The sequence below is a fragment of the Chlorocebus sabaeus genome, chromosome 12, assembly GCF_047675955.1.
Source record: "Chlorocebus sabaeus isolate Y175 chromosome 12, mChlSab1.0.hap1, whole genome shotgun sequence".
Classification (NCBI taxonomy): domain Eukaryota; kingdom Metazoa; phylum Chordata; class Mammalia; order Primates; family Cercopithecidae; genus Chlorocebus; species Chlorocebus sabaeus.
The window spans coordinates 35,486,958-35,500,523 of record NC_132915.1 but is presented as its reverse complement, the minus strand read 5'-3'; the positions used below and the strand labels follow the sequence as shown (position 1 = coordinate 35,500,523).

Below are 13,566 nucleotides of genomic sequence, written 5' to 3'. Positions count from 1 at the left end.
GACATGAACTCATCCTTTTTTAAGGCTGCATAGTATTCCATGGTGTATATGTGCCACATTTTCTTAATCCAGTCTATCATTGATGGACATTTCAGTTGGTTCCAAGTCTTTGCTATTGTGAATAGTGCCACAGTAAACATGCGTGTGCATGTGTCTTTATAGCAGCGTGATTTATAATCCTTTGGGTATGTACTCAGTAATGGGATGGCTGGGTCAAATGGTATTGCTAGTTCTAGATCCTTGAGGAATCGCCACACTGTCTTTCACAATGCTTGAACTAGTTTACAGTCCCACCAACAGTGTGAAAGTGTTCCTATTTCTCCACATCCTCTCCAGCACCTGTTGTTTCCTGACTTTTTAATGATCGCCATTCTAACTGGTGTGAGATGGTATCTCATTGTGGTTTTGATTTGCATTTCTCTGATGGCAAGTGATGATGAGCATTTTTTCATGTGTCTATTGGCTGCATAAATGTCTTCTTTTGAGAAGCATCTGTTCATATCCTTCACCCACTTTCTGATGGGGTTGTTTGATTTTTTCTTGTAAATTTGTTTAAGTTCTTTGTAGATTCTGGATATTAGCCCTTTGTCAGATGGGTAGATTGTAAAAATGTTCTCCCATTCTGTAGGTTGCCTGTTCACTCTGATGGTAGTTTCTTTTGCTGTGCAGAAGCTCTTTAGTTTAATTAGATCCCATTTGTCAATTTTGGCTTTTGCTGCCATTGCTTCTGGTGTTTTAGACATGAAGTCCTTGCCCATGCCTATGTCCTGAATGGTGCTATCTGGGTTTTCTTCTAGGGTTTTTATGGTATTAGGTCTAACATTTAAGTCTCTAATCCATCTTGAATTAATTTTCATATAAGGAGTAAGGAAAGGATCCAGTTTCAGCTTTCTACTTATGGCTAGCCAATTTTCCCAGCACCATTTATTAAATAGGAAATCCTTTCCCTATTTCTTGTTTTTGACAGGTTTGTCAAAGATCAGATGGTTGTAGACTTGTGGTATTGTTTCTGAGGGCTCTGTTCTGTTCCATTCATCTGTATCTTTGTTTTGGTACTAGTACCATGCTGTTTTGGTTACTGTGGCCTTGTAGTACAGTTTGAATTCAGGTAGCATGATGCCTCAAGCTTTGTTCTTTTCGCTTAGGATTGTCTTGGCAATACAGGCTCTTTTTTGGTTTCATATGAACTTTAAAGTAGTTTTTCCCAATTCTGTGAAGAAAGTCATTGGTAGCTTGACAGGGATGACATTGAATCTATAAATTACCTTGGGCAGTATGGCCATTTTCACGATATTGATTATTCCTGTCCATGAGCATGGAATGTTCTTCCATTTGTTTGTGTCCTTTCTTATTTCATTGAGCAGTGGTTTGTAGTTCTCCTTGAAGAGGTCCTTTACATCCCTTGTAAGTTGGATTCCTAGGTATTTTATTCTCTTTGAAGCAATTGTGAACAGGAGTTCACTCATGTTTTGGCTCTCTATTTGTCTGTTATTGATGTATAGTAATGCTTGTGATTTTTGCACATTGATTTTGTATCCTGAGACTTTGCTGAAGTTGCTTATCAGCCTAAGGAGATTTTGGGCTGAGACGATGGGGTTTTCTAAATATACAATCATGTCATCTACAAACAGGGACAATTTGACTTCCTCTTTTCCTAATTGAATACCCTTTATTTCTTTCTCTTGCCTGATTGCCCTGGCCAGAACTTCCAACACTATGTTGAATAGGAGTGGTGAGAGAGGGCATCCCTGTCTTGTGCCAGTTTTCAAAGGGAATGTTTCCAGGTTTTTCTCACTCGGTATGATATTGGCTGTGGGTTGTCATAAATAGCTCTTATTATTTTGAGATGCATCCCATCAATACCTAGCTCATTGAGAGTTTTTAACATGAAGGACTGTTGAATTTTGTCAAAGACTTTTTCTGCATCTATTGAGATAATCATGTGATTTTTCTGTTTGGTTCTGTTTATATGATGGATTACGTTTATTGATTTGCATATGTTGTGGCAGCCTTGAATCCCAGGGATGAAGTCAACTTGATCGTGGTGGATAAGCTTTTTGATGTGCTGGTGGATTGTTTGCCAGGATTTTATTGAGGATTTCTGCATTGATGTTCATTAGGGATACTGGTCTAAAATTCACTTTTTTTGTTGTGTCTCTGCCAGGCTTTGGTATCAGGATGATGCTGGCCTCATAAAATGAGTTAGGGAGGATTCCCTCTTTTTCTATTGATTGGAATAGTTTCAGAAGGAATGGTACCAGCTCCTCTTTGTACCTCTGGTAGAATTCGGCTGTGAATCCATCTGGTCCTGGACTTTTTTTGGTTGGTAGGCTATTAATTATTGCCTCAGTTTCAGAGCCTGCTATTGGTCTGTTCAGGGATTCAACTTCTTCCTGGTTTAGTCTTGGGAGGGTGTATGTGTCCAGGAATTTATCCATTTCTTCTAGGTTTTCTAGTTTATTTGTGTAGAGGTGTTTATAGTATTCTCTGATGGTAGTTTGTATTTCTGAGGGGTCGGTGGTGATATCCCCTTTATCAGTCTTGCTAGCAGTCTATCAATTTTTCAAAAAACCAGCTCCTGGATTCACTGAATTTTTGGAGGGTTTTTTGTGTCTCTATCTCCTTCAGTTCTGCTCTGATCTTAGTTATTTCTTGCCTTCTGCTAGCTTTTGAATGTGTTTGCTCTTGCTTCCCTAGTTCTTTTAATTATGATGTTAGGTGTCAATTTTAGATCTTTGCTGCTTTCTCTTGTGGGCATTTAGTGCTATATATTTCCCTCTACACACTGCTTTAAATGTGTCCCAGAGATTCTGGTATTTGTTCTTTGTTCTCACTGTTTTCAAAGAACATCTTTATTTCTGCCTTCATTTCATTATGTACCCAGTAGTCATTCAGGAGCAGGTTGTTCAGTTTCCATGTAGTTGAGTGATTTTGAGTGAGTTTCTTAATCCTGAGTTCTAGTTTGATTCCACTGTGGTCTGAGAGACAGTTTGTTATGATTTCTGTTCTTTTACATTTGCTGAGGAGTGCTTTACTTCCAACTATGTGGTCAATTTTGGAATAAGTATGATGTGGTGCTCAGAAGAATGTATATTCTGTTGATTTGGGGTAGAAAGTTCTGTAGATGTCTATTAGGTCTGCTTGGTGCAGAGCTGAGTTCAATTCTTGGATATCCTTGTTAACTTTCTGTTTTGTTGATATATCTAATGTTGACAGTGGGGTGTTAAAGTCTCCCATTATTATTGTGTGGGAGTCTAAGTCTCTTCGTAGGTCTCTAAGGGCTTGCTTTATGAATCTGGGTGCTCCTGTATTGGGTGCATATATATTTAGGATTGTTAGCTCTTCTTCTTGAATTGATCCCTTTACCATTATGTAAGGCCTTCTTTGTCTCTTTTGATCTTTGTTTGTTTAAAGTCTGTTTTATCAGAAACTAGGATTGCAACCCCTGCTTTTTTTTTGTTTTCCATTTGCTTGGTAGATGTTCCTCCATCCGTTTATTTTGAGCCTATGTGTATCTCTGCATGTGAGATGGGTCTCCTGAATATAGCACACTGATGGGTCTTGACTCTTTATCCAATTTTCCAGTCTGTGTCTTTTAATTGAGGCATTTAGCCCATTTCCATTTAAAGTTAATATTGTTATGTGTTAATTTGATCCTGTCATTATGACGTTAGCTGGTTATTTCACTTGTTAGTTGATGCAGTTTCTTCCTAGCATTGATGGTCTTTACAATTTGGCATGGTTTTTACATTGTCTGGTACCAGTTGTTCCTTTCCATATTTAGTGCTTCCTTCTGGAACTCTTGCAAGGCAGTCCTGGTAGTGACAAAATCTTTCAGCATTTGTTTGTCTGTAGAGGATTTTATTTCTCCTGCACTTATCAAACTTAGTTTAGCTGGATATGAAATTCTGGGTTGAAAATTCTTTTCTTTAAGAATGTTGAATATTGACCCCCACTCTCTTCTGGCTTTTAGAGTTTGTCCTGAGAGATCCACTGATGAGGTTCCTTTTGTGGGTAACCTGACCCTTCTCTCTGGCTGCCCTTAACATTTTTTCCTTCATTTCAACTTTGGTGTATCTGACAATTATGTGTCTTGGAGTTGCTCTTCTCAAGAAGTATCTTTGTGGTATTCTCTATAATTCCTGAATTTGAATGTTGGCCTGCCTTGCTAGGTTGGGGAAGTTCTCCTGTATAATACCCTGAGGAGTGTTTTCCACCTTGGTTCCATTCTCCCTGTCACTTTCAGGTACACCAGTCAGACATGGATTTGGTCTTTCCACATAGTCCCGTATTTCTTGGAGGCTTTGTTCATTTCTTTTTACTCTTTTTCCCTAAATTTCTTTTCTCGCTTCATTTCATTCATTTGATTTTCAATCACTGATACCCTTTCTTCCACTTGATCAAATCGGCTACTGAAGCTTGTGCATGTGAAACGTAGTTCTTGTGCCATGGTTTTCAGTTCCATCAGGTCATTTAAGGACTAATCTACACTGTTTATTCTAGTTATCCATTCGTGTAATCTTTTTTCAGTTTTTAGCTTCTTTGCGATGGGTTTGAACATCCTCCTTTAGCTCAGAGAAGTTTGTTATTACTGATCATCTGAAGCCTTCTTCTCTCAACTAGTCGAAGTCATTCTCCGTCCAGCTTTGTTCCATTGCTGGCGAGGAGCTGCATTCCTTTAGAGGAGAAGAGCTGCTCTGGTTTTTAGAATTTTCAGCTTCTCTGCTCTGTTTTTTCCTGGTCTTTGTGGTTTTATCTACCTTTGGTCTTTGATGATGGTGATGTACAGATGGGGTTTTGATGTAGATGTTCTTTCTGTTTGTTAGTTTTCCTTCTAACAGTCAGGACCCTTAGCTGCAGGTCTCTTGGAGTTTGCTGGAGGTCCACCTCAGACCCTGTTTGCCTGGGTATCACCTGTGGAGGCTGCAGAATAGCAAATATTGCAGACTGGCAAATGTTGCGGCCTGATGGTTCCTCTGGAAGCTTTGTCTCAGAGGGGCACCTGGCTGCATAAGGTGTCAGTTGGCCCCTACTGGGAGGTGTCTCCCAGTTAGGCTACTCAGGGGTCAGGGACCCACTTGAGGAGGCAGTCTGTCTATTCTCAGATCTCAGACTCCATGCTGGGAGAGCCAATACTGTCTTCAAAACTCAGTCGGAAATGCAGAAATCACCCGTCTTCTACGTCGCTCATGCTGGGAGCTGTAGACTGGAGCTGTTCCTATTTGACCATCTTGGAACCTCAATTAATCTGTCACCCTTTAATAATAAAAACACTCAGTGAACTAGAAAAAGAAGGGGACTTTCTCAATTGATAAAGGACATTTGTGAAAAATTTGCAGTGGCATTATTCTCAATGATGAAAGACTGAAAACTTTCCTCCTACGATGAGAAACTAGACAAGAATGCCCATTTTCTTTTTTTTTTTTGGTTTGTTTTTTATTTGTTCTTTTGTTTGTTTTTAGCCCATCATTTTATTTTATTAATTTTTTTATATACGTTAAGTTCTGGGGTACATGTGCAGAACATACAGTTTTGTTACATAGGTATACATGTGCCATAGTGGTATGCTGCACCCATCAACCCGTCATCTACATTAGGTATTTCTTATGAGTGAGAACATGCGGTGTTTGGTTTTCTCTTCTTGTGTTAGTTTGCTGAGAATGATGGTTCCCAGCTTCATTCATGTCTCTGCAAAGGATATGAACTCATCCTTTTTTATGACTGCATAGTATTCCGTGGTGTATATGTGCCACATTTTCTTTATCCAGTCTATCATTGATGAACATTTGAGTTGGTTCCAAGCCTTTGCTATTGTGAATAGTGTTGCAATAAACATACATGTGCATGTGCCTTTATAGTAGAATGATTTATAATCCTTTGGGTACATACCCAGTAATGGGATTATTGGGTCAAATGGTATTTCTAGTTCTAGATCCTTGAAGAATCACCACACTGTCTTCCACAATGGTTGAACTAGTTTACACTCCCACCAACAGTGTAAAAGTGTTCCTATTTCTCCACATCCTCTCCAGCATCTGTTGTTTCCTGACTTTTTAATGATCGCCATTCTAACTGGCGTGAGAAGGTATCTCAATGTGGTTTTGATTTGCATTTGTCTAATGACCAGTGATGATGAGCATTTTTTCATATATCTGGTGGCTGCATAGATGTCTTCTTTTGAGAAGAATCTGTTCATATCCTTTGCCCACTTTTTTGATGGGGTTGTTCATTTTTTTCTGGTAAATTTGTTTATATTCTTTGTAGATTCTGCATATTAGCCCTTTGTCAGATGGATAGATTGCAAAAACGTTCTCCTATTCTGTAGGTTGCCTGTTCACTCTGATGATCGTTTCTTTTGCTGTGCAGAAGCTCTTTAGTTTAATTACATCACATTTGTCAATTTTGGCTTTTGTTGCTATTACTTTTGGCGTTTTGGACATGAAGTCTTTGCCCATGCTTATGTCCTGAATGGTGTTGCCTAGGTTTTCTTCTAGGATTTTTGTGGTTTTAGGTCTTATATTTAAGTCTTTAATCCATCTTGAGTTAATTTTTGTATAAGGTGTAAGGAAGGGGTCCAGTTTCAGTTTTCTGCATATGACTAGCCAGTTTTCCCAGCACCATTTATTAAATAGGGAATCCTTTCCCTATTTCTTGTTTTTGACAGGTTTGTCAAAGATCAGATTGTTGTAGATGTGTGGTGTTATTTCTCAGGCATCTGTTCTGTTCCATTGGTCTATATATCTGTTTTGGTAACAGTATCATGCTGTTTTGGTTACTGTAGCCTTGTAGTATAGTTTGAGGTCAGGTAGCGTGATGCCTCTAGCTTTGTTCTTTTTGCCTTGGATTACGCTCACTATGCAGGCTCTTTTTTGGTTCCATATTAAGATTAAAGCATTTTTCCCAATTCTGTGAAGAAAGTCAATGGTAGCTTGACAGGGATAGCATTGAATCTGTTAATTACTTTGGGCAGTATGGCCATTTTCACGATATTGATTCTTCCTATCCATGAGCATGGAATGTTCTTCCATTTATTTGTGTCCTCTCTTATTTCCTTGAGCAGTGGTTTATAGTTCTCCTTGAAGAGGTTCTTCACATCGCTTGTAAGTTGTATTCCTAGGTATTTTGTTCTCTTTGTAGCAATTGTAAATGGGAGTTTACTCATGACTTGGCTCTCTGTTTGTCTGGGGTGTATAGGAATGCTTGTGATTTTTGCACATTGATTTTTTATCCTGAGACTTTGCTGAAGTTGTTTATCAGCTTAAGGAGATTTTGGACTGAGATGATGGAGTTTTCTAAATATACAATCATGTCATCTGCAAACAGAGACAATTTGACTTCCTCTTTTCCTAATTGAATACCTTTTATTTCTTTCTCTTGCCTGATTGCCCTGGCCAGAACTTCCAATACTATGTTGAATAGGAGTGGTGAGAAAGGGCATCCTTGTCTTGTGCCGATTTTCAAAGGGAATGCTTCCTGCTTTTGCCCATTCAGTATGATATCGGCTGTGGGTTTCTCATAAACAGCTCTTATTATTTTGAGATAAGTTCCATCAGTACCTAGTTCATTGAGAGTTTTTAGCATGAAGGGGTGTTGAATTTTGTTGAAGGCCTTTTCTGCATCTACTGAGATAATCAAGTGGTTTTTTGTCATTGGTTCTGTTTATGTGATGGATTATACTTATTGATTTGCATATGTTGAACCATCCTTGTATCCCAGGTATGAAGTCAACTTGATAGTGATGTATAAACTTTTTGATGTGCTGGTGGATTTGGTTTGCCAGTATTTTATTATGGATTTTTGCATTGATGTTCATCAGAGATATTGACCTGAAATTTTCTTTTTTTGTTGTTGTTGTCTCTCTGCCAGATTTTGGTATCAGGATGATGCTGGCCTCATAAAATGAGTCAGGGAAGATTGCCTCTTTTCCTATTGATTGGAATAGTTTCAGAAGGAATGACACCAACTCCTCTTTATACCTCTGGTAGAATTTGGCTGTGAATCCATCTGGTCCTGGACTCTTTTGGTTGGTAAGTTATTAATTACTGCCTCAATTTCAGAACTTGTTATTGGTCTATTCAGGGATTTTACTTCCTGGTTTAGACTTGGGAGGGTGTATGTGTCCAGGAATTTAACCATTTCTACTATATTTTCTAGTTTATTTGTGTAGAGGTGTTTATAGTATTTTCTGATGGTAGTTTGTATTTCTGTGGGATCAGTAGTGATATCCCCTGTATCTATTTTTTGTTGCATCTATTTTATTCTTCTCTCTTTTCTTTATTAGTCTGGCTAGTAGTCTTATCTATTTTGTTGATCTTAAAAAAAAAAAACAACCAACTCCTGGATTCATTGATTTTTTGAAGGGTTTTTTGTGTCTCTGTCTCCTTCAGTTCTGCTCTGATCTTAGTTATTTCTTGTCTTCTGCTAGCTTTTGAATTTGTTTGCTCTTGCTTCTCTAGTTCTTTTAATTTTGATGTCAGGGTGTTGATTTTATATCTTTCCTGCTTTTTCTTGTGCACATTTAGTGCTATAAATTTCCCTCTACACACTGCTTTAAATGTGTCCCAGAGATTCTGGTACGTTGTGTCTTTTGTTCTCATTGGTTTCAAAGAACATCTTTATTTCTGCCTTCATTTTATTATTTACCCAGTAGTCATTCAGGAGCAGGTTTTTCAGTTTCCATGTAGTTGAGCCGTTTTGAGTGAGTTTCTTAATCCTGATTTCTAATTTGATTGCACTATGGTCTGAGACACTGTTTGTTTGTTATAATTTCTGTTCTTTTGCATTTGCTGAAGAAGGTTTTACTTCCAATTATGTGGTCAATTTTAGAATAAATGTGATGAGGTGCTGAGAAGAATGTATATTCTGTTGATTTGGGTTGGAGAGTTCTGTAGATGTCTATTAGGTCCACTTGGTGTAGAGCTGAGTTCAAGTCCTGAATATCCTTGTTAATTTTCTGTCTTGTTGATCTGTCTGATATTGACAGTGGGGTGTTAAAGTCTCCCACTATTGTTGTGTGGGAGTCTAAGTCTCTTTGTAGGTCTCTAAGAACTTGTTTTATGAATCTGGGTGCTCCAGTATTGGGTGCATATATATTTCAGAGAGTTACCTCTTCTTGTTGCCTTGATCCCTTTACCACTATGTAATGCCCTTCTTTGTCTCTTTTGATCTATGTTTGTTTAAAGTTTGTTTTTATCAGAGACTAGGGTTGCAACTCCTGCTTTCTTTTTTTCTTTCTTTCTTTTTTTTTTTTTTTTTTTTTTTTGCTTTCCATTTGCTTGGTAAATATTCCTCTATCCGTTTATTTTGAGCCTGTGTGTGCCTCTGCACATGAGATGGGTCTCCTGAATACAGCACACTGATGGGTCTTGACTCTTTATCCAATTTTCCAGTCTGTATCTTTTAATTGGAGCATTTAACCCATTTACATTTAAGGTTAATATTGTTACGTGTAAATTTGATCCTGTCATTATGATGCTAGCTGGTTATTTTGCTCGTATCAACTAATGGGCAGTTTCTACACAAATACTGTCCATGGCCTTTACAATTTAGTATGTTTTTACAGTGTCTGGTACTGGTTGTTCCTTTCCATATTTAGTGCTTCCTTCAGGAGCTCTTGTTAGGCAGGCCTGGTGGTGACAAAATCTCTCAGTATTTGCATGTTTGTAAAGGATTTTATTTCTGCTTTACTTATGAAGCTTAGTTTGGCAGGATATGAAATTCTGGGTTGAAGATTCTTTTCTTTACAAGTGTTGAACATTGCCCCCCACTCTCTTCCGGCTTGTTGGGTTTTTGGAGAGAGATCCACTGTTAGTCTGATGGGCTTCCCTTTGTGGGTAACCTGACCTTTCTCTCTGGCTGCCGTTAACGTTTTTTACTTCATTTCATCCTTGGTGAATCTGGTGATTATGTGTCTTGGGGTTGTTCTTCTTGAGGAGTATCTTTGAGTTGTTCTCTGTATTTCCTGAATTTGAATGTTGGCCTGTCTTGCTAGGTTGGGGAAGTTTCCTGGATAATATCCTGAAGAGTGTTTTCCAGCTTGGTTCCATTCTCCCCATGCCTTTCAGGTACACCAATCAAACATAGGTTTGGTCTTTTCACACAGTCTCATATTTCTTAGAGGATTTGTTCGTTCCTTTTCATTCTTTTTTCTCTGTTCTTGTCTTCACGCTTTACTTCATTAAGTTGATCTTCAATCTCTAATATCCTTTCCTCTGCTTGGTTGATTCGGCTATTGATACTTGTGTATGCTTCACCAAGTTCTCGTGGTGTGTTTTTCAGCTCCGTCAGGTCATTTATGTTATTCTCTAAACCAGTTATTCTAATTAGCAATTCATCTAACTTTTTTTCAACGTTCTTAACTCCCTTGCATTGGGTTTGAACATGCTCCTTTAGCTCAGAGGAGCTTGTTATTACACAGCTTCTGAAGCCTACTTCTGACAATTCATCAAACTCATTCTCTGTCCAGTTTTGTTCCCTTGCTGGTGAGGAGTTATGATCCTTTGGAGGAGAAGAGGCAATCTTGTTTTTGGAATTTGCATCCTTTTTGCTCTGGTTTCTCCCCATCTTTGTGGATTTATCTACCTTTGGTCTTTGATGTTGGTGACCTTCAGATGGGGTCTCTAAGTGGATGTGCTCTTCCTTTCTGTTAGTTAGTTTTCCTTCTAACAGGCCCCTCTGCTGCAGATCTGCTGGAGTTTGCTTTAGGTCCACTTCAGACCCTGTTTGCCTGGATATCACCAGTGGAGGCTGCAGAACAGCAAAGATTGCTGCCTGTTCTTTCCTTTGGAAGCTTCATCCCAGAGGGGCACCTGCCAGATGCCATCCAGAGCTCTCCTATATGAGGTGTCTGCTGAAGAATGCCCATTTTCAAACTTTTGTTCAACATCATGCCAGAAATTTTAGCCAGAACAATTAGGCAAAAAAAAAAAAAAAAAAAAAAAAAAAGAAAAGAAAAGAAAAGAAAGAAAGAAAAAAAAAAATAAAAGGCAGGCAAATTGGAAGAGAAAGAAATAAAATTATCTTTATTGCAGATGACATAATTCTATATATAGAAAATCCCAAAGAACCCACAAAAAACTGTTAGACATAATAAATGAATTTAGCAAAGCTGCAGATACAGGAGTAGCACTTAAGAATCAATTGTATTTTTATACAATATAAATGTCTCAAAACAGAAAATTAAGAAATCAGTTTTATTTACAATTGTGTCAAAAATGAAATACTTAGGAATAAATTTAACAAAGGAGGTGAGAGAATTGAATACTGAAAACTACAAAATGTTGTTGAAATAAATTTAAAAAGATTTAAATGAATGGAAAGACATCCTATGTTTATCACTAAGAAAGCTTAATATTATTAAATAGTAACATGTTTCCCATTGATCTAAATATTCTACACATTCTCTAGGCCGAATTTCAGCTGGATTATTTGTAGAAATTGAGAAGCTGATTCTAAAATTGATAAAGAATTTTAGACCCAGAAAAGCCAAAATAATCTTGAAAAAGAATAAAGTTGGAGTACTCACATTTTCCAATTTCAAACCTTACCATAAAGTAACAGTAATAAAGTATGATACTGACAGAGGATGTGCATATAAATAAGTGAAATAAACTTGAGAGTCTAGAAATAAACCTTCACATCTATGATCAACTGGTTCTTGACAAGGGAGTAAAAATCAATGAGGAAAGGAATTGTCTTGAGCAATAGTCTTTTTGACAGATAGTGTTGGGACAGCCGAATATCAACATTCAAAAGAGTGAAGTTGGACCTCTGTTTCACACCATATACAAAATACACCAAAATGGATTAAAAATCTAAATGTAAGAGTTAAAGCTATAGAACTCTTAGAAGAAAATATAGGAGTAAATCTTCATGACTTTAGATTTGGTAATAGATTTTTTTAGATATGACAACAAAAGCAGAAGTAAAAACAAAATAGGTAAATTGAATTTCATTACAATTATTTATTTATTTGAGACAGAGTCTTGCTCTGTTGCCTAGGCTGGAGTGCATGGCTTACTGCAGCCTTGACCTCCTGGGCCCAAGCAATCCTCCTACCTCAGCCTCCCAAGTAGCTGGGATGACAAGTGCATGCACTACATACAGCTAATTTTTGTATTTTTTTTATAGAGACAGGGTTTTGCAATGTTTCCTAAGCTAATTGTCTCAAGTGATCCTCCTGCCTTGTCCTCCTACAGTGTTGGGATTACAAGCATGAGCCACCACATCTAGGCTTCAATACAATTAAAATATTTGTGGTTCAATGACACTATCAAGATAGTGAAAATACAACCTACAGGATAGAAGGAAATATTTGCAAATCATATATCTAATTAGGATCTAATATGCATAATATATAAAGAACTCTTATAACTCAAAACCAAAAAGGTAACCCAATTTTAAAATGGGCAAAAGTTTTCAATGGGTATTTCTCCAAAGAAGATATACAAATGGCTAACAAGCACATGAAAACATGTTCAGTTTCATCAGTCATTGGGGAAATGCCAATCAAAACCACAGTGAAATATTACTTTTCACCCACTAGGATGCGTGTACTTTTTTTTAAAAAAAAAAAAAAGGAAAAATAACTCTTGTTGAGTATGTGAAGAATATGCAACCCTCATATATTCTGGTGGGAATGTAAAATGGTGCAGCCACTACATAAAACAGTTTGGTGGTTCCTTAAAAAGTTACACATGAGATTACCATATGGCCCAGCAATTCCATCCCAAAGTGTATACTCGAAGAATTGAAATCAGGTATTTGAATGAAAACTTGTACCTAAATGTTTACAGTAATGCCATTCACAATAGCCAAATGGTGGAATCAATTAAAATGTTCACCAACTGATGAATAAATAAACAGAATGTGGTATATCCACATAATAGAATACTGTTCAGACATAAAAAGAAATAAGGTAGTTATACTTGCTACAACATGAATAAAAACATTATGCTAAGTGAAAGAAGCCAGACACAAAATATCACATAATGTATGATTCCATTTATATGAAATATCCGGAAAGGACAATCCACAGAAATAGAAAGCAAATTGATGGTTGCCAGGGGCTAGAGGTAAGGGAAAATGGGGAATGGATGCTTTATGCATACAAGATTTCCTTCTGGAGTGATGAAACTGTTTGGAACTAGACACAGGTAATGTTTACACAATATTGTGAATGTACTAAATGCTACTGAATTGTACATTTTAAATTGGTTAATTTTATATCATGTGAATTTTACCTCAGTTTTAAAGAACCACTTTTAAGTGGACTTTTTTTTAAAAGCTGTTTCAAACAAACCATGTTCTCTGGTCACAAGGCAATTAAGCTAGTCCTTACAATAAAAAGATTATGATAAAACACTATTAATTTGAAAAATCCAGGTCGGGAAAGAAGTCAAGTATTTTAGGATCATTAGACCAAGGCGATTATTTCACAAGAAGTCGGGTCACAATCGAGATGATAAAGATCTATGTTCCTCACATAGACCAGAACAGCTAGTAGGAAGAAGAGAGACATTCTTTCATTAATAAGTTGTGTTTGCCTTCTTGCGAAGAAACTTTAGT

The 13,566-nt window shown here is 37.2% G+C and overlaps 1 long non-coding RNA gene across 1 annotated transcript in view; it reads left to right on the top strand.

Moving 5' to 3' along the window:
• LOC140712930 (uncharacterized) overlaps positions 1–8,024 on the top strand; it is a 194,889-nt gene extending 186,865 nt beyond the window's left edge. The window contains exon 5 of the long non-coding RNA XR_012094778.1: positions 7,867–8,024. This is a non-coding gene — a long non-coding RNA (uncharacterized lncRNA). The remainder of the gene's footprint in view (positions 1–7,866) is intronic.
• The last annotated feature ends 5,542 nt before the right edge of the window (positions 8,025–13,566 follow it).